This window comes from Phyllobates terribilis, unplaced genomic scaffold (assembly GCF_046119375.1).
Source record: "Phyllobates terribilis strain yellow unplaced genomic scaffold, ASM4611937v1 Scaffold_12__6_contigs__length_324123572, whole genome shotgun sequence".
Taxonomy (NCBI): Eukaryota; Metazoa; Chordata; class Amphibia; order Anura; family Dendrobatidae; genus Phyllobates; species Phyllobates terribilis.
Genome location: NW_027362772.1, coordinates 90,621,360 through 90,638,754, shown reverse-complemented (window position 1 = coordinate 90,638,754; position 17,395 = coordinate 90,621,360). Strand labels below are relative to the sequence as shown.

At 38.8% G+C, this 17,395-nt stretch overlaps 1 protein-coding gene across 1 annotated transcript in view; it reads left to right on the top strand.

The window, feature by feature from the left end:
• Positions 1-17,395, top strand: part of FAM131C (family with sequence similarity 131 member C) — a 49,437-nt gene that overhangs the window by 21,846 nt on the left and 10,196 nt on the right. The gene's annotated exons all lie outside the window — the stretch shown is intronic.

Below are 17,395 nucleotides of genomic sequence, written 5' to 3'. Positions count from 1 at the left end.
TACACACCGTAGTATTATATCAGTATTACACCACGTATAGTATTATATCAGTATTACACACTGTAGTATTATATCAGTATTACACCACGTATAGTATTATATCAGTATTACTCGCCGTAGTATTATATCAGTATTACACCACGTATAGTATTATATCAGTATTACACACTGTAGGATTATATCAGTATTACACCAAGTATAGTATTATATCAGTATTACTCGCCGTAGTATTATATCAGTATTACACCACGTATAGTATTATATCAGTATTACACACTGTAGTATTATATCAGTATTACACCACGTATAGTATTATATCAGTATTACTCGCCGTAGTATTATATCAGTATTACACCACGTATAGTATTATATCAGTATTACTCGCCGTAGTATTATATCAGTATTACACCACGTATAGTATTATATCAGTATTACACACTGTAGTATTATATCAGTATTACACCACGTATAGTAATATATCAGTATTACACACTGTAGTATTATATCAGTATTACACCACATATAGTATTATCAGTATTACACACCGTAGTATTATATCAGTATTACACACTGTAGTATTATATCAGTATTACACCACGTATAGTATTATATCAGTATTACTCGCCGTAGTATTATATCAGTATTACACCACGTATAGTATTATATCAGTATTACACACTGTAGGATTATATCAGTATTACACCAAGTATAGTATTATATCAGTATTACTCGCCGTAGTATTATATCAGTATTACACCACGTATAGTATTATATCAGTATTACACACTGTAGTATTATATCAGTATTACACCACGTATAGTATTATATCAGTATTACTCGCCGTAGTATTATATCAGTATTACACCACGTATAGTATTATATCAGTATTACTCGCCGTAGTATTATATCAGTATTACACCACGTATAGTATTATATCAGTATTACACACTGTAGTATTATATCAGTATTACACCACGTATAGTAATATATCAGTATTACACACTGTAGTATTATATCAGTATTACACCACATATAGTATTATCAGTATTACACACCGTAGTATTATATCAGTATTACACCACGTATAGTATTATCAGTATTACACACTGTAGTATTATATCAGCATTACACCACATATAGTATTATATCAGTATTACACACTGTAGTATTATATCAGTATTACACACCGTAGCATTATATCAGTATTACACCACATATAGTATTATATCAGTATTACACACTGTAGTATTATATCAGTATTACACACCATAGTATTATATCAGTATCACACCACGTATAGAATTATATCAGTATTACACACTGTAGTATTATATCAGTATTACACACTGTAGTATTATATCAGTATTACACCACGTATAGTATTATCAGTATTACTCACCGTAGTATTATATCAGTATTACACCACGTATAGTATTATATCAGTATTACACTCTGTAGTATTATATCAGTATTACACACCGTAGTATTATATCAGTATTACACCACGTATAGTATTATCAGTATTACTCACCGTAGTGTTATATCAGTATTACACACTGTAGCATTATATCAGTATTACACACTGTAGTATTATATCAGTATTACACCACGTATAGTATTATCAGTATTACACACTGTAGTATTATATCAGTATTACACCACGTATAGTATTATATCAGTATTGCACACCATAGTATTATATCAGTATTACACCACATATAATATTATATCAGTATTACACCACGTATAGTATTAGATCAGTATTACACCACGTATTGTATTATCAGTATTACACACCATAGTATTATATCAGTATTACACCACGTATAGTATTATCAGTATTACACACCATAGTATTATATCAGTATTACACCACATATAGTATTATATCAGTATTATATCAGTATTACACCACGTATAGTATTATCAGTATTACACACCGTAGTATTATATCAGTATTACACCACGTATAGTATTATCAGTATTACACACTGTAGTATTATATCAGTATTACACCACGTATAGTATTATATCAGTATTACACCACATATAGTATTATATCAGTATTACACACTGTAGCATTATATCAGTATTACACCACGTATAGTATTATATCAGTATTACACCACGTATAGTATCAGTATTACACCACGTATAGTATGAGATCAGTATTACACCACATATAGTATTATCTGTATTACACACCGTAGTATTATATCAGTATTACACCACGTATAGTATTATATCATTATTACACACCGTAGTATTATATCAGTATTACACCATGTATAGTATTATCAGTATTACACACTGTAGTATTATATCAGTATTACACTACGTATAGTATTATATCAGTATTACACACCGTATAGTATTATATCAGTATTACACCATGTATAGTATTATCAGTATTACACACCGTAGTATTATATCAGTATTACACACTGTAGTAGTATATCAGTATTACACACCGTTGTATTATATCAGTATTACACACCGTAGTATTATATCAGTATTACACCACGTATAGTATTATCAGTATTACACACAGTAGTATTATATCAGTATTACACCACGTATAGTATTATATCAGTATTACACCACGTATAGTATTATATCAGTATTACACCACGTATAGTATTATATCAGTATTACACACTGTAGTATTATATCAGTATTACACACCGTTGTATTATATCAGTATTACACACCGTAGTATTATATCAGTATTACACCATGTATAGTATTATCAGTATTACACACCGTAGTATTATATCAGTATTACACACTGTAGTATTATATCAGTATTACACACCGTTGTATTATATCAGTATTACACACCGTAGTATTATATCAGTATTACACCACGTATAGTATTATCAGTATTACACACCGTATTATTATATCAGTATTACACCACGTATAGTATTATCAGTATTACACACCGTAGTATTATATCAGTATTACACCACGTATAGCATTATATCAGTATTATACACCGTAGTATTATATCAGTATTACACCACGTATAGTATTATATCAGTATTACACACTGTAGTATTATATCAGTATTGCACACTGTAGCATTATATCAGTATTACACCACGTATAGCATTATATCAGTATTATACACCGTAGTATTATATCAGTATTACACCACGTATAGCATTATATCAGTATTATACACCGTAGTATTATATCAGTGTTACACCACGTATAGCATTATATCAGTATTATACACCGTAGTATTATATCAGTATTATACCACGTATAGTATTATATCAGTATTACACCACGTATAGTATTATCAGTATTACTCACCGTAGTATTATATCAGTATTACACACTGTAGTATTATATCAGTATTACACCACGTATAGTATTATATCAGTATTACACCACGTATAGTATTATCAATATTACACCACGTATAGCATTATATCAGTATTATACACCGTAGTATTATATCAGTATTACACCACGTATAGCATTATATCAGTATTATACACCGTAGTATTATATCAGTATTACACCACGTATAGCATTATATCAGTATTATACACCGTAGTATTATATCAGTATTACACCACGTATAGTATTATATCAGTATTACACACTGTAGTATTATATCAGTATTACACACTGTAGCATTATATCAGTATTACACCACGTATAGCATTATATCAGTATTATACACCGTAGTATTATATCAGTATTACACCACGTATAGCATTATATCAGTATTATACACCGTAGTATTATATCAGTATTATACCACGTATAGTATTATATCAGTATTACACCACGTATAGTATTATCAGTATTACTCACCGTAGTATTATATCAGTATTACACCACGTATAGTATTATCAGTATTACACACTGTAGTATTATATCAGTATTACACACTGTAGCATTATATCAGTATTACACCACGTATAGCATTATATCAGTATTATACACCGTAGTATTATATCAGTATTACACCACGTATAGCATTATATCAGTATTATACACCGTAGTATTATATCAGTATTACACCACGTATAGTATTATCAGTATTACACACCGTAGTATTATATCAGTATTACACCACGTATAGTATTATATCAGTATTACACCACGTATAGTATTATCAGTATTACACACCGTAGTATTATATCAGTATTACACCACGTATAGTATTATATCAGTATTACACCACGTATAGTATTATATCAGTATTACTCACCGTAGTATTATATCAGTATTACACACCGTAGTATTATATCAGTATTACACCACGTATAGCATTATATCAGTATTATACACCCTAGTATTATATCAGTATTACACCACGTATAGTATTATATCAGTATTACACCACGTATAGTATTATCAGTATTACACACCGTAGTATTATATCAGTATTACACCACGTATAGTATTATATCAGTATTACATACTGTAGTATTATATCAGTATTACACCACGTATAGTATTATATCAGTATTACACCACGTATAGTATTATCAGTATTACATCAGTATTACACCACGTATAGCATTATATCAGTATTATACACCGTAGTATTATATCAGTATTACACCACGTATAGTATTATCAGTATTACTCACCGTAGTATTATATCAGTATTACACCACGTATAGTATTATATCAGTATTACACCACGTATAGTATTATCAGCATTACTCACCGTAGTATTATATCAGTATTACACCACGTATAGTATTATATCAGTATTACACACTGTAGTATTATATCAGTATTACAGCACGTATAGTATTATATCAGTATTACACACCGTAGTATTATATCAGTATTACACCACGTATAGTATTATCAGTATTACACACTGTAGTATTATATCAGTATTACACCACGTATAGTATTATATCAGTATTGCACACCATAGTATTATATCAGTATTACACCACGTATAGTATTATATCAGTATTGCACACCATAGTATTATATCAGTATTACACCACGTATAGTATTATATCAGTATTACACCACGTATAGTATTATCAGTATTACACACCATAGTATTATATCAGTATTATACCACGTATAGTATTATATCAGTATTACACCACGTATAGTATTATATCAGTATTACACCACGTATAGTATTATCAGTATTACACACCATAGTATTATATCAGTATTACACCACGTATACTATTATCAGTATTACACACCGTAGTATTATATCAGTATTACACCACGTATAGCATTATATCAATATTATACACCGTAGTATTATATCAGTATTACACCACGTATAGTATTATCAGTATTACTCACCGTAGTATTATATCAGTATTACACCACGTATAGTATTATATCAGTATTACACCACGTATAGTATTATCAGTATTACTCACCGTAGTATTATATCAGTATTACACCACGTATAGTATTATATCAGTATTACACACTGTAGTATTATATCAGTATTACAGCACGTATAGTATTATATCAGTATTACACACCGTAGTATTATATCAGTATTACACCACGTATAGTATTATATCAGTATTGCACACCATAGTATTATATCAGTATTACACCACATATAGTATTATCAGTATTACACACTGTAGTATTATATCAGTATTATACCACGTATAGTATTATATCAGTATTACACCATGTATAGTATCAGTATTACACCACGTATAGTATTATCAGTATTACACACCATAGTATTATATCAGTATTACACCACGTATAGTATTATATCAGTATTACACCACGTATAGTATTATATCAGTATTATACCACGTATAGTATCAGTATTACACACCATAGTATTATATCAGTATTACACCACGTATAGTATTATATCAGTATTACACCACGTATAGTATTATATCAGTATTATACCACGTATAGTATCAGTATTACACACCATAGTATTATATCAGTATTACACCACGTATAGTATTATATCAGTATTACACCACGTATAGTATTATCAGTATTACACACTGTAGTATTAGATCAGTATTACACCAAGTATAGTATTATCAGTATTACACACCATAGTATTATATCAGTATTACACCACGTATAGTATTATATCAGTATTACACCACGTATAGTATTATCAGTATTACACACTGTAGTATTATATCAGTATTATACCACGTATAGTATTATATCAGTATTACACCATGTATAGTATTATCAGTATTACACACCATAGTATTATATCAGTATTACACACTGTAGTATTATCAGTATTACACACTGTAGTATTATATCAGTATTACACCACGTATAGTATTATATCAGTATTACACACCATAGTATTATATCAGTATTACACCATGTATAGTATTATATCAGTATTACATACTGTAGTATTATATCAGTATTACACCACGTATAGTATTATCAGTATTGCACACCGTAGTATTATATCAGTATTACACCACATATAGTATTATCAGTATTACACACCGTAGTATTATATCAGTATTACACCACATATAGTATTATCAGTATTACACACTGTAGTATTAGATCAGTATTACACCACGTATAGTATTATCAGTATTACACACCGTAGTATTATATCAGTATTACACCACATATAGTATTATCAGTATTACACACTGTAGTATTAGATCAGTATTACACCACGTATAGTATTATCAGTATTACACACTGTAGTATTATATCAGTATTACACCACATATAGTATTATCAGTATTACACACCGTAGTATTATATCAGTATTACACCACGTATAGTATTATCAGTATTACACACTGTAGTATTATATCAGTATTACACCATGTATAGTATATCAGTATTACACACTGTAGTATTATATCAGTATTACACCACGTATAGTATTATATCAGTATTACACACCATAGTATTATAGCAGTATTACACGACGTATATTATTATATCAGTATTACACACCATAGTATTATAGCAGTATTACACCTCGTATAGTATTATATCAGTATTACACATCGTAGTATTATATCAGTAAATCTGGTGACAGATTTTTTGTTGTCACATCATTTTTTTTCATTTAATGGTACATTTTATCTAAAAAGTGCGGAGTTTCAATGGGAGCAGGATTCTCACCTTCTATCCCCAATATCTACATGGCTATTTGGGAAGAATTTTTCATATTTTCAGCCCCATCAGACGTCCTCTCCCATATCAGCTGGTATGGTCGTGGTATGGTCGTTATATTGACGACCTGCTCCTGATATGGGAGTGGGATAAAGAGACGGCCGAGAATTTTGTGTCACATCTTAATAAGAATGATATAAACCTCCAGTTCACATTCAATATACAAACTAATAAAATCGATTTTCTAGATATTTCACTTAAATTTACTCTGAGGTGCTCATACAACCCCATATGGAAAAAGTACGGCCACAAATAGATTGTGTAGTCGCAAATATTCTAATTGGACGATAGAAAGAGCCATGAATATAAGACACGGACGGACAGGAGAGGGTTAAAGATAAACTCACCAAAATATAAACCAGTTACTTTTACTTCACAATACAGTCCTCAATTCACAGAAATTAAAAAACTGGACTACAACCAATAAAACATATCAAATCAAGAGTTTTATCAATTACAACTTTTTCTATGTTATATTTTTACTTACTTGTTTATCGTGTAATGTTCAATACGTCGGCTGCATGACCAGGGCTGCCACCAGGAATTTCAGGGCCCCATACTGGCAAAATTTTCGGGCCCCCTTGAGACTCCGACTACGCTCCACTGCCGCTCCGCCACCACCCCTCGAACCTTCCACAGTCCCATTTCTTGGAAAAACTCCACTTCTGCACCCCGTCCTCACACATTACCAGTTCCCATCGAACCTGATCACATACACAGCTGCAGCTTTTGTTTTGGCCAAAAGATTTTTTAAGCAGCCACCAGGACAAGGTAGACGCTTCTGGCCGGGCCCTACACTTCTCTAACCTAATAAACATTTCTTATAATACCCAATACTCTTTTTAGTTATGTTTTTATTTATTTTTGTAATGCACACGCCCGGACTGACTGGCGTGTGCGTGTTTATGTAGTGATTCCACTGTGCAATGAACCGGAGAGTGCCTGGAGGGGCGTAACTAAGTATCTGCCCGATCCGACCAAGGTCGCACGACAGCATACGACGCCAGTGCACCAGGGAGGAACCGAGCAGAGGAACCAGGGTCTACTCCAGGTCAGACTCCGGACACGGCTGTTGACCCACACCGGGGAATACAGGAACAGGCAGACTAGAGCGCAGGCTGGGTAGGGTCCAGTACAGACTGGGAGACAAATTCGAAACCGCAGACGCGGCGGACAGGGCAGAGCAAAGCGAAAACCGCAGACGCGGCGGACAGAGCTGAGCAAAGCGAAAACCGCGGACGCGGCGGACAGAGCTGAGCAAAGCGAAAACCGCAGACGCGGCGGACAGAGCTGAGCAAAGCGAAAACCGCAGACGCGGCGGACAGAGCTGAGCAAAGCGAAAACCGCAGACGCTGCGGACAGAGCTGAGCAAAGCGAAAACCGCAGACGCGGCGGACAGAGCTGAGGAAAGCGAAAACCGCAGACGCAGTGGGGACAGGGCTCTGTACACACGGAACAGACTAGAAGGGAAAGGCAGAACCAGATACCCACAGGGTACTTGCAGAGAAGTAGCGAGTGGACCACAAACTCACAAACGGAAGTACAGTGACAACGAGCAGGAGTTAGGTACGAGTTCAGACTCTGCAGAAAAAGGGAAAGTACGGACATAGAAAAAAACAAAGCAGGCTAGGAGAGTATTCAGACAAGAACAGACACAGCAGCAAGATACAGGAGCGGGTTCACACAGGCCTGGAAATACAGCCTCCAGGATAGGCAGAAGACAACAGGCTAGAAGATAATACAGACAGGACACAGTTCAGACACGGGAACTGATACCGAAGGCAGGAAATATAAACAGGACCTGGCATATCAGTGACCAAAGGCCAACTGACAGAACACAATGCCCAGGCAGGGATTCTTTGGAGCAGCTGGGTTAAATACCAGATGGCAGACAGCAATAGGCTGAGGACGCACAAGGGGTGTGCCTGCAGCAGGTACAAAAAGCAGGAAGTGATCGGGCGCCGCCCTTAAGCAGCAGACACAGAGGCAAACAGACAGCATGGAGGGAAGCCAGGCTAGCAAACTGGACTAGAGATCAAGTGCGCGCTCTTGCACAGTGGGAGATGGACCACTATGCAAGGACGCCGCCAGGTATGTTACAGTACCCCCCCTTACGCCCCCTCTTCTTCAGGCCTGCCAGAATGTTCCGCAGGGAATTCGAGGGCCAATCCTTTACTTCAAGGAGATCACTTCCACTGTCCACCGGAAAAACTGGTCTCCTCTGGTTAGCTAGGATGCTACCTCCTATCCAGCCATCCTCAGCAACAGACGAAACGGGTGGAGTACCAGGAATAGCACACAAGGAAGTCTCTGTCCACTTATTATCAGGTAGCACCCCAGAGGGTTCAGGAGACAACTGAAAGCCCTCCGACGGGTTGGAGGGGTGCAGAGACTCGAGGGTATCCTCTGCTTCGGGGTACATCTTGTCAAGCTCACAGGATGAAATGGGCGAGGTATCAGGTACAAGGTGTAGAAAAGTCACTGTCTCTTTATCGGGTGGTACCCCGGAGGATTCAGGAAACAACTGGGGGTCCTCCGCCGGGTCGGAAGAGTGCAGAGACTCGGAGATAACCTCTGCTTCGGAGTACACTAGGTCGGACTCACTGGAAGAAGCGGGCGAGGTATCAGGTACCGAGTATAGGAGAGTCTCTGTCCATTCGCTATCAGGTAGCACCCCGAAGGGTTCAGGAGACAACTGAAGGTCCTCCGCCTGGTCGGAGGGGTGTAGAGACTCGGGGATGACCTCGGCTTCGGAGTACACTAGGTCGGACTCACTGAATGAAGCGGGCGAGGTATCAGATCCAGGATATAGGAAAGTCTCTGTCCATTCACCACCAGGTGGCACCCCGAAGGGTTCTGGAGACAACTGGAGGTCCTCCGCCTGGTCGGAGGGGTGTAGAGACTCAGGAGTAACCTCTGCTTCGGAGTACACTAGGTTGGACTCACTGGACGAAGCGAGCAAGGTATCAGGTACAGAGTATAAGAGAGTCTCTGTCCTTTCGCTACCAGGTAGCACCCCGAAGGGCTCAGGAGACAACTGGAGGTCCTCCGCCAGGTCGGAGGGGTGAAGAGACTCATGGGTAACCTCTGCTTCGGAGTACACTAGATCGGACTCACTGGATGAAGCAGCCGAGGTATCAGGTACAGAGTATAGGAAAGTCTCTGTCCATTCGCTACCAGGTAGCACCCCGAAGGGTTCAAGAGACAACTGGAGATCCTCCGTCTGATCGGAGAGGTGTAGAGACTCGGGGGTAACCTCTGCTTCGGAGAACACTAGGTCGGACTCACTGGACGAAGCGGGCGAGGTAACAGGTGCAGAGTATAGGGAAGTCTCTCTCCAATAGTCATCAAGTGGTATCCCGGGGGATTCAGGAGGCAACAGGGGGTCCTCCGGTGTGGATTCTGGGTGGGCAGCAGTCTCTTCGGGCAGGAGAACTGGTGCACTACCCACGCACATTACCCGTTGGGGCTTCTCCGGGATACAGGGAGATGAAGCTTCAGTAGGGACTTCAAGGTTAGGGTCAGGAGGTCTCAGGGAGGACAGACCCTGGCGTGACGGCTTGCCTCTACGTCTAGCACGTCTGGACTGTCTCTTGAGGTTGGGAGAAGTATTCCGGAGAGTGTAGTCACCCTGTGAGGATTCTGGGTGGGCAGTAGTCTCATTGGGCTGGAGGACTATTGCGCTACCCACACACATTACCCATCGGGGCTGCTCCGGGATATTGGGAAGTGAAGCTTCAACAGGAGCCTCCGGGTTAGGATCATCGAAGACCATTAGAAAGGCCACCAGGAAGGCCATTATGTCCAGGACGATAGGATCCTGTGCGTCCCATAGGGGGGTGATCCAATTCAAGGCATCACCCGCTAGGTAAGACATCATGAATCCCACCTTAGCCCGATCTGTGGGAAAACATAGAGGGTAGAACTTGAAGTGTAGCATGCATTGCTCCACAAATGCACGACTCTGTCTTGGATCCCCATAGTAACGTGGCGGATCCGCAGGAACGAGTGCAGAAAGATCCATCTGGACGGGTGCGTAATTCGCCTGGAACTCAGCTAAGGAAAAAAAATAATAATTTTATTTATTTATTTTTAATGCACGTATTCGCTGGAAAACGTCTCAGAGAGCGAAGGCCGTGGGGCTCAACGGGAACCATGGCCTGAGCATGCTGTAATGCACACGCCCGGACTGACTGGCGTGTGCGTGTTTATGTAGTGATTCCACTGTGCAATGAACCGGAGAGTGCCTGGAGGGGCGTAACTAAGTATCTGCCCGATCCGACCAAGGTCGCACGACGGCATACGACGCCAGTGCACCAGGGAGGAACCGAGCAGAGGAACCAGGGTCTACTCCAGGTCAGACTCCGGACATGGCTGTTGACCCACACCGGGGAATACAGGAACAGGCAGACTAGAGCGCAGGCTGGGTAGGGTCCAGTACAGACTGGGAGACAAATTCGAAACCGCAGACGCGGCGGACAGGGCAGAGCAAAGCGAAAACCGCAGACGCGGCAGACAGAGCTGAGCAAAGCGAAAACCGCAGACGCGGCGGACAGAGCTGAGCAAAGCGAAAACCGCAGACGCGGCGGACAGAGCTGAGCAAAGCGAAAACCGCAGACGCGGCGGACAGAGCTGAGCAAAGCGAAAACCGCAGACGCGGCGGACAGAGCTGAGCAAAGCAAAAACCGCAGACGCGGCGGACAGAGCTGAGCAAAGCGAAAACCGCAGACGCGGCGGACAGAGCTGAGCAAAGCGAAAACCGCAGACGCGGCGGACAGAGCTGAGCAAAGCGAAAACCGCAGACGCGGCGGACAAAGCTGAGCAAAGCGAAAACCGCAGACGCGGCGGACAGAGCTGAGCAAAGCGAAAACCGCAGACGGGGCGGACAGAGCTGAGCAAAGCGAAAACCGCAGACGCGGCGGACAGAGCTGAGCAAAGCGAAAACCGCAGACGCGGCGGACAGAGCTGAGCAAAGCGAAAACCGCAGACGCGGCGGACAGAGCTGAGCAAAGCGAAAACCGCAGACGCGGCGGACAGAGCTGAGCAAAGCGAAAACCGCAGACGCGGCGGACAGAGCTGAGCAAAGCGAAAACCGCAGACGCGGCGGACAGAGCTGAGCAAAGCGAAAACCGCAGACGCGGCGGACAGAGCTGAGCAAAGCGAAAACCGCAGACGCAGTGGGGACAGGGCTCTGTACACACGGAACAGACTAGAAGGGAAAGGCAGAACCAGATACCCACAGGGTACTTGCAGAGAAGTAGCGAGTGGACCACAAACTCACAAACGGAAGTACAGTGACAACGAGCAGGAGTTAGTTACGAGTTCAGACTCTGCAGAAAAAGGGAAAGTACGGACATAGAGAAAAACAAAACAGGCTAGGAGAGTATTCAGACAAGAACAGACACAGCAGCAAGATACAGGAGCGGGTTCACACAGGCCTGGAAATACAGCCTCCAGGATAGGCAGAAGACAACAGGCTAGAAGATAATACCACTAAGCCACCGTGATGCCCTATATACAGTACAGTGCTAACCACTGAGCCACCGTGCTGCCCTATATACAGTACAGTGCTAACCACTGAGTCACTGTGCTGCCCTATATACAGTACAGTGCTAACCACTGAGCCACCGTGCTGCCCTATATACAGTACAGTGCTGACCACTGAGCCACTGTGCTAACCACTGAGCCACCGTGCTGCCCTATATACAGTACAGTGCTAACCACTGAGCCACTGTGCTAACCACTGAGCCACCGTGCTGCCCTATATACAGTACAGTGCTAACCACTGAGCCACTGTGCTAACCACTGAGCCACTGTGCTGCCCTATATACAGTACAGTGCTGACCACTGAGCCACTGTGCTAACCACTGAGCCACCGTGCTGCCCTATATACAGTACAGTGCTGACCACTGAGCCACCGTGCTGCCCTATATACAGTACAGTGCTAACCACTGAGCCACCGTGCTGCCCTATATACAGTACAGTGCTGACCACTGAGCCACTGTGCTAACCACTGAGCCACCGTGCTGCCCTATATACAGTGCAGTGCTAACCACTGAGCCACTGTGCTAACCACTGAGCCACCGTGCTGCCCTATATACAGTACAGTGCTAACCACTGAGCCACTGTGCTAACCACTGAGCCACCGTGCTGCCCTATATACAGTACAGTGCTAACCACTGAGCCACTGTGCTAACCACTGAGCCACTGTGCTGCCCTATATACAGTACAGTGCTGAGCCACTGTGCTAACCACTGAGCCACCGTGCTGCCCTATATACAGTACAGTGCTGACCACTGAGCCACCGTGCTGCCCTATATACAGTACAGTGCTAACCACTGAGCCACCGTGCTGCCCTATATACAGTACAGTGCTGACCACTGAGCCACTGTGCTAACCACTGAGCCACCGTGCTGCCCTATATACAGTGCAGTGCTAACCACTGAGCCACTGTGCTAACCACTGAGCCACCGTGCTGCCCTATATACAGTACAGTGCTAACCACTGAGCCACTGTGCTAACCACTGAGCCACCGTGCTGCCCTATATACAGTACAGTGCTAACCACTGAGCCACTGTGCTAACCACTGAGCCACCGTGCTGCCCTATATACAGTACAGTGCTAACCACTGAGCCACTGTGCTAACCACTGAGCCACTGTGCTGCCCTATATACAGTACAGTGCTGAGCCACTGTGCTAACCACTGAGCCACCGTGCTGCCCTATATACAGTACAGTGCTGACCACTGAGCCACCGTGCTGCCCTATATACAGTACAGTGCTAACCACTGAGCCACCGTGCTGCCCTATATACAGTACAGTGCTGACCACTGAGCCACTGTGCTAACCACTGAGCCACCGTGCTGCCCTATGTGCAGTGCTAACCACTGAGCCACTGTGCTGCCCTATATACAGTACAGTGCTAACCACTGAGCCACTGTGCTAACCACTGAGCCACCGTGCTGCCCTATATACAGTACAGTGCTAACCACTGAGCCACTGTGCTAACCACTGAGCCACCGTGCTGCCCTATATACAGTACAGTGCTGCCCATATCAATCAGGTGTGCGCTTGTCTCGTTCTGACGTTTCATACAATGTGTTTTGTGCTTTTATTGGTTGTAATAACCTTCGATGTGATTGGCAGAGATTTGTCACATGACTCTGACAGGCCGTAATATTGAACAACGACCTGTGGGTTTTTATATAGCAATGATCAAAGACCTGACGGTCTGAAACGCGTCTGCCCAGTCCTCTCCCGCCGGGGCAGTGACTATAATGCTTCAATCTATCATTTTTAATATATACAAATACATTTATTATTTTTCTTGGGACTTCCGAAGCTGGATTTTTTCCTTATTAATATAATACTACGCTCTATAATACGGATATAATACTACAGTCTATAATACTACAGTCTATAATACTGATATAATACTACGCTCTATAATACGGATATAATACTACAGTCTATAATACTGATATTATACTACGGTCTATAACACGGATATAATACTACGGTCTATAATACTGATATTATACTACGGTCTATAATACGGATATAATACTACGGTCTATAATAAGGATGTAATACTACGGTCTATAATAAGGATATAATACTACGGTCTATAATACTGATATAATACTACGGTCTATAATACTGATATAATACTACAGTCTATAATACTGATATAATACTACGTTCTATAATACGGATATAATACTACAGTCTATAATACTGATATAATACTACAGTCTATAATACTGATATAATACTACGTTCTATAATACGGATATAATACTACAGTCTATAATACTACAGTCTATAATACTGATATTATACTACGGTCTATAATACGGATATAATACTACGGTCTATAATACTGATATAATACTACGGTCTATAATAAGGATGTAATACTACGGTCTATAATAAGGATATAATACTACGGTCTATAATACTGATATAATACTACGGTCTATAATACTGATATAATACTACAGTCTATAATACTGATATAATACTACGTTCTATAATACGGATATAATACTACAGTCTATAATACTGATATTATACTACAGTCTATAATACTGATATAATACTACGGTCTATAATACTGATATAATACTACGGTCTATAATACTGATATAATACTACAGTCTATAATACTGATATAATACTACGTTCTATAATACTGATATAATACTACGTTCTATAATACGGATATAATACTACGGTCTATAATACGGATATAATACTACGGTCTATAATACTGATATAATACTACGGTCTATAATAAGGATATAATACTACGGTCTATAATACTGATATAATACTACGTTCTATAATACGGATATAATACTACGGTCTATAATACGGATATAATACTACGGTCTATAATACGGATATAATACTACAGTCTATAATACTGATATTATACTACGGTCTATAATACGGATATAATACTACGGTCTATAATACTGATATAATACTACGGTCTATAATAAGGATATAATACTACGGTCTATAATAAGGATATAATACTACGGTCTATAATACTGATATAATACTACGTTCTATAATACTGATATAATACTACGTTCTATAATACGGATATAATACTACGGTCTATAATACGGATATAATACTACAGTCTATAATACTGATATTATACTACGGTCTATAATACGGATATAATACTACGGTCTATAATACTGATATAATACTACGGTCTATAATAAGGATATAATACTACGGTCTATAATAAGGATATAATACTACGGTCTATAATACTGATATAATACTACGGTCTATAATACTGATATAATACTACAGTCTATAATACTGATATAATACTACGTTCTATAATACGGATATAATACTACGGTCTATAATACTGATATAATACTACGGTCTATAATACTGATATAATACTACAGTCTATAATACTGATATAATACTACGTTCTATAATACGGATATAATACTACGGTCTATAATACTGATATAATACTACGGTCTATAATACTGATATAATACTACAGTCTATAATACTGATATAATACTACGTTCTATAATACTGATATAATACTACGTTCTATAATACGGATATAATACTACGGTCTATAATACGGATATAATACTACGGTCTATAATACTGATATAATACTACGGTCTATAATACGGATATAATACTACGGTCTATAATACTGATATAATACTACGTTCTATAATACTGATATAATACTACGGTCTATAATACTGATATAATACTACGGTCTATAATACTGATATAATACTACGGTCTATAATACGGATATAATACTACGTTCTATAATACGGATATAATACTACGGTCTATAATACTGATATAATACTACGGTCTATAATACGGATATAATACTACGGTCTATAATACGGATATAATACTACGGTCTATAATACTGATATAATACTACGGTCTATAATACTGATATAATACTACGGTCTATAATACGGATATAATACTACGTTCTATAATACGGATATAATACTACGGTCTATAATACTGATATAATACTACAGTCTATAATACGGATATAATACTACAGTCTATAATACGGATATAATACTACGGTCTATAATACGGATATAATACTACGGTCTATAATACTGATATAATACTACGGTCTATAATACTGATATAATACTACGGTCTATAATACTGATATAATACTACGGTCTATAATACGGATATAATACTACGGTCTATAATACGGATATAATACTACGTTCTATAATACGGATATAATACTACGGTCTATAATACGGATATAATACTACGGTCTATAATACTGATATAATACTACGGTCTATAATACTGATATAATACTACGGTCTATAATACGGATATAATACTACGGTCTATAATACGGATATAATACTACGGTCTATAATACTGATATAATACTACGTTCTATAATACGGATATAATACTACGGTCTATAATACTGATATAATACTACGTTCTATAATACTGATATAATACTACGTTCTATAATACGGATATAATACTACGGTCTATAATACTGATATAATACTACGTTCTATAATACTGATATAATACTACGGTCTATAATACTGATATAATACTACGTTCTATAATACGGATATAATACTACGGTCTATAATACTGATATAATACTACGGTCTATGCTCTTCCTGACCCGTGTTCTGCACAAATAACATTACAGA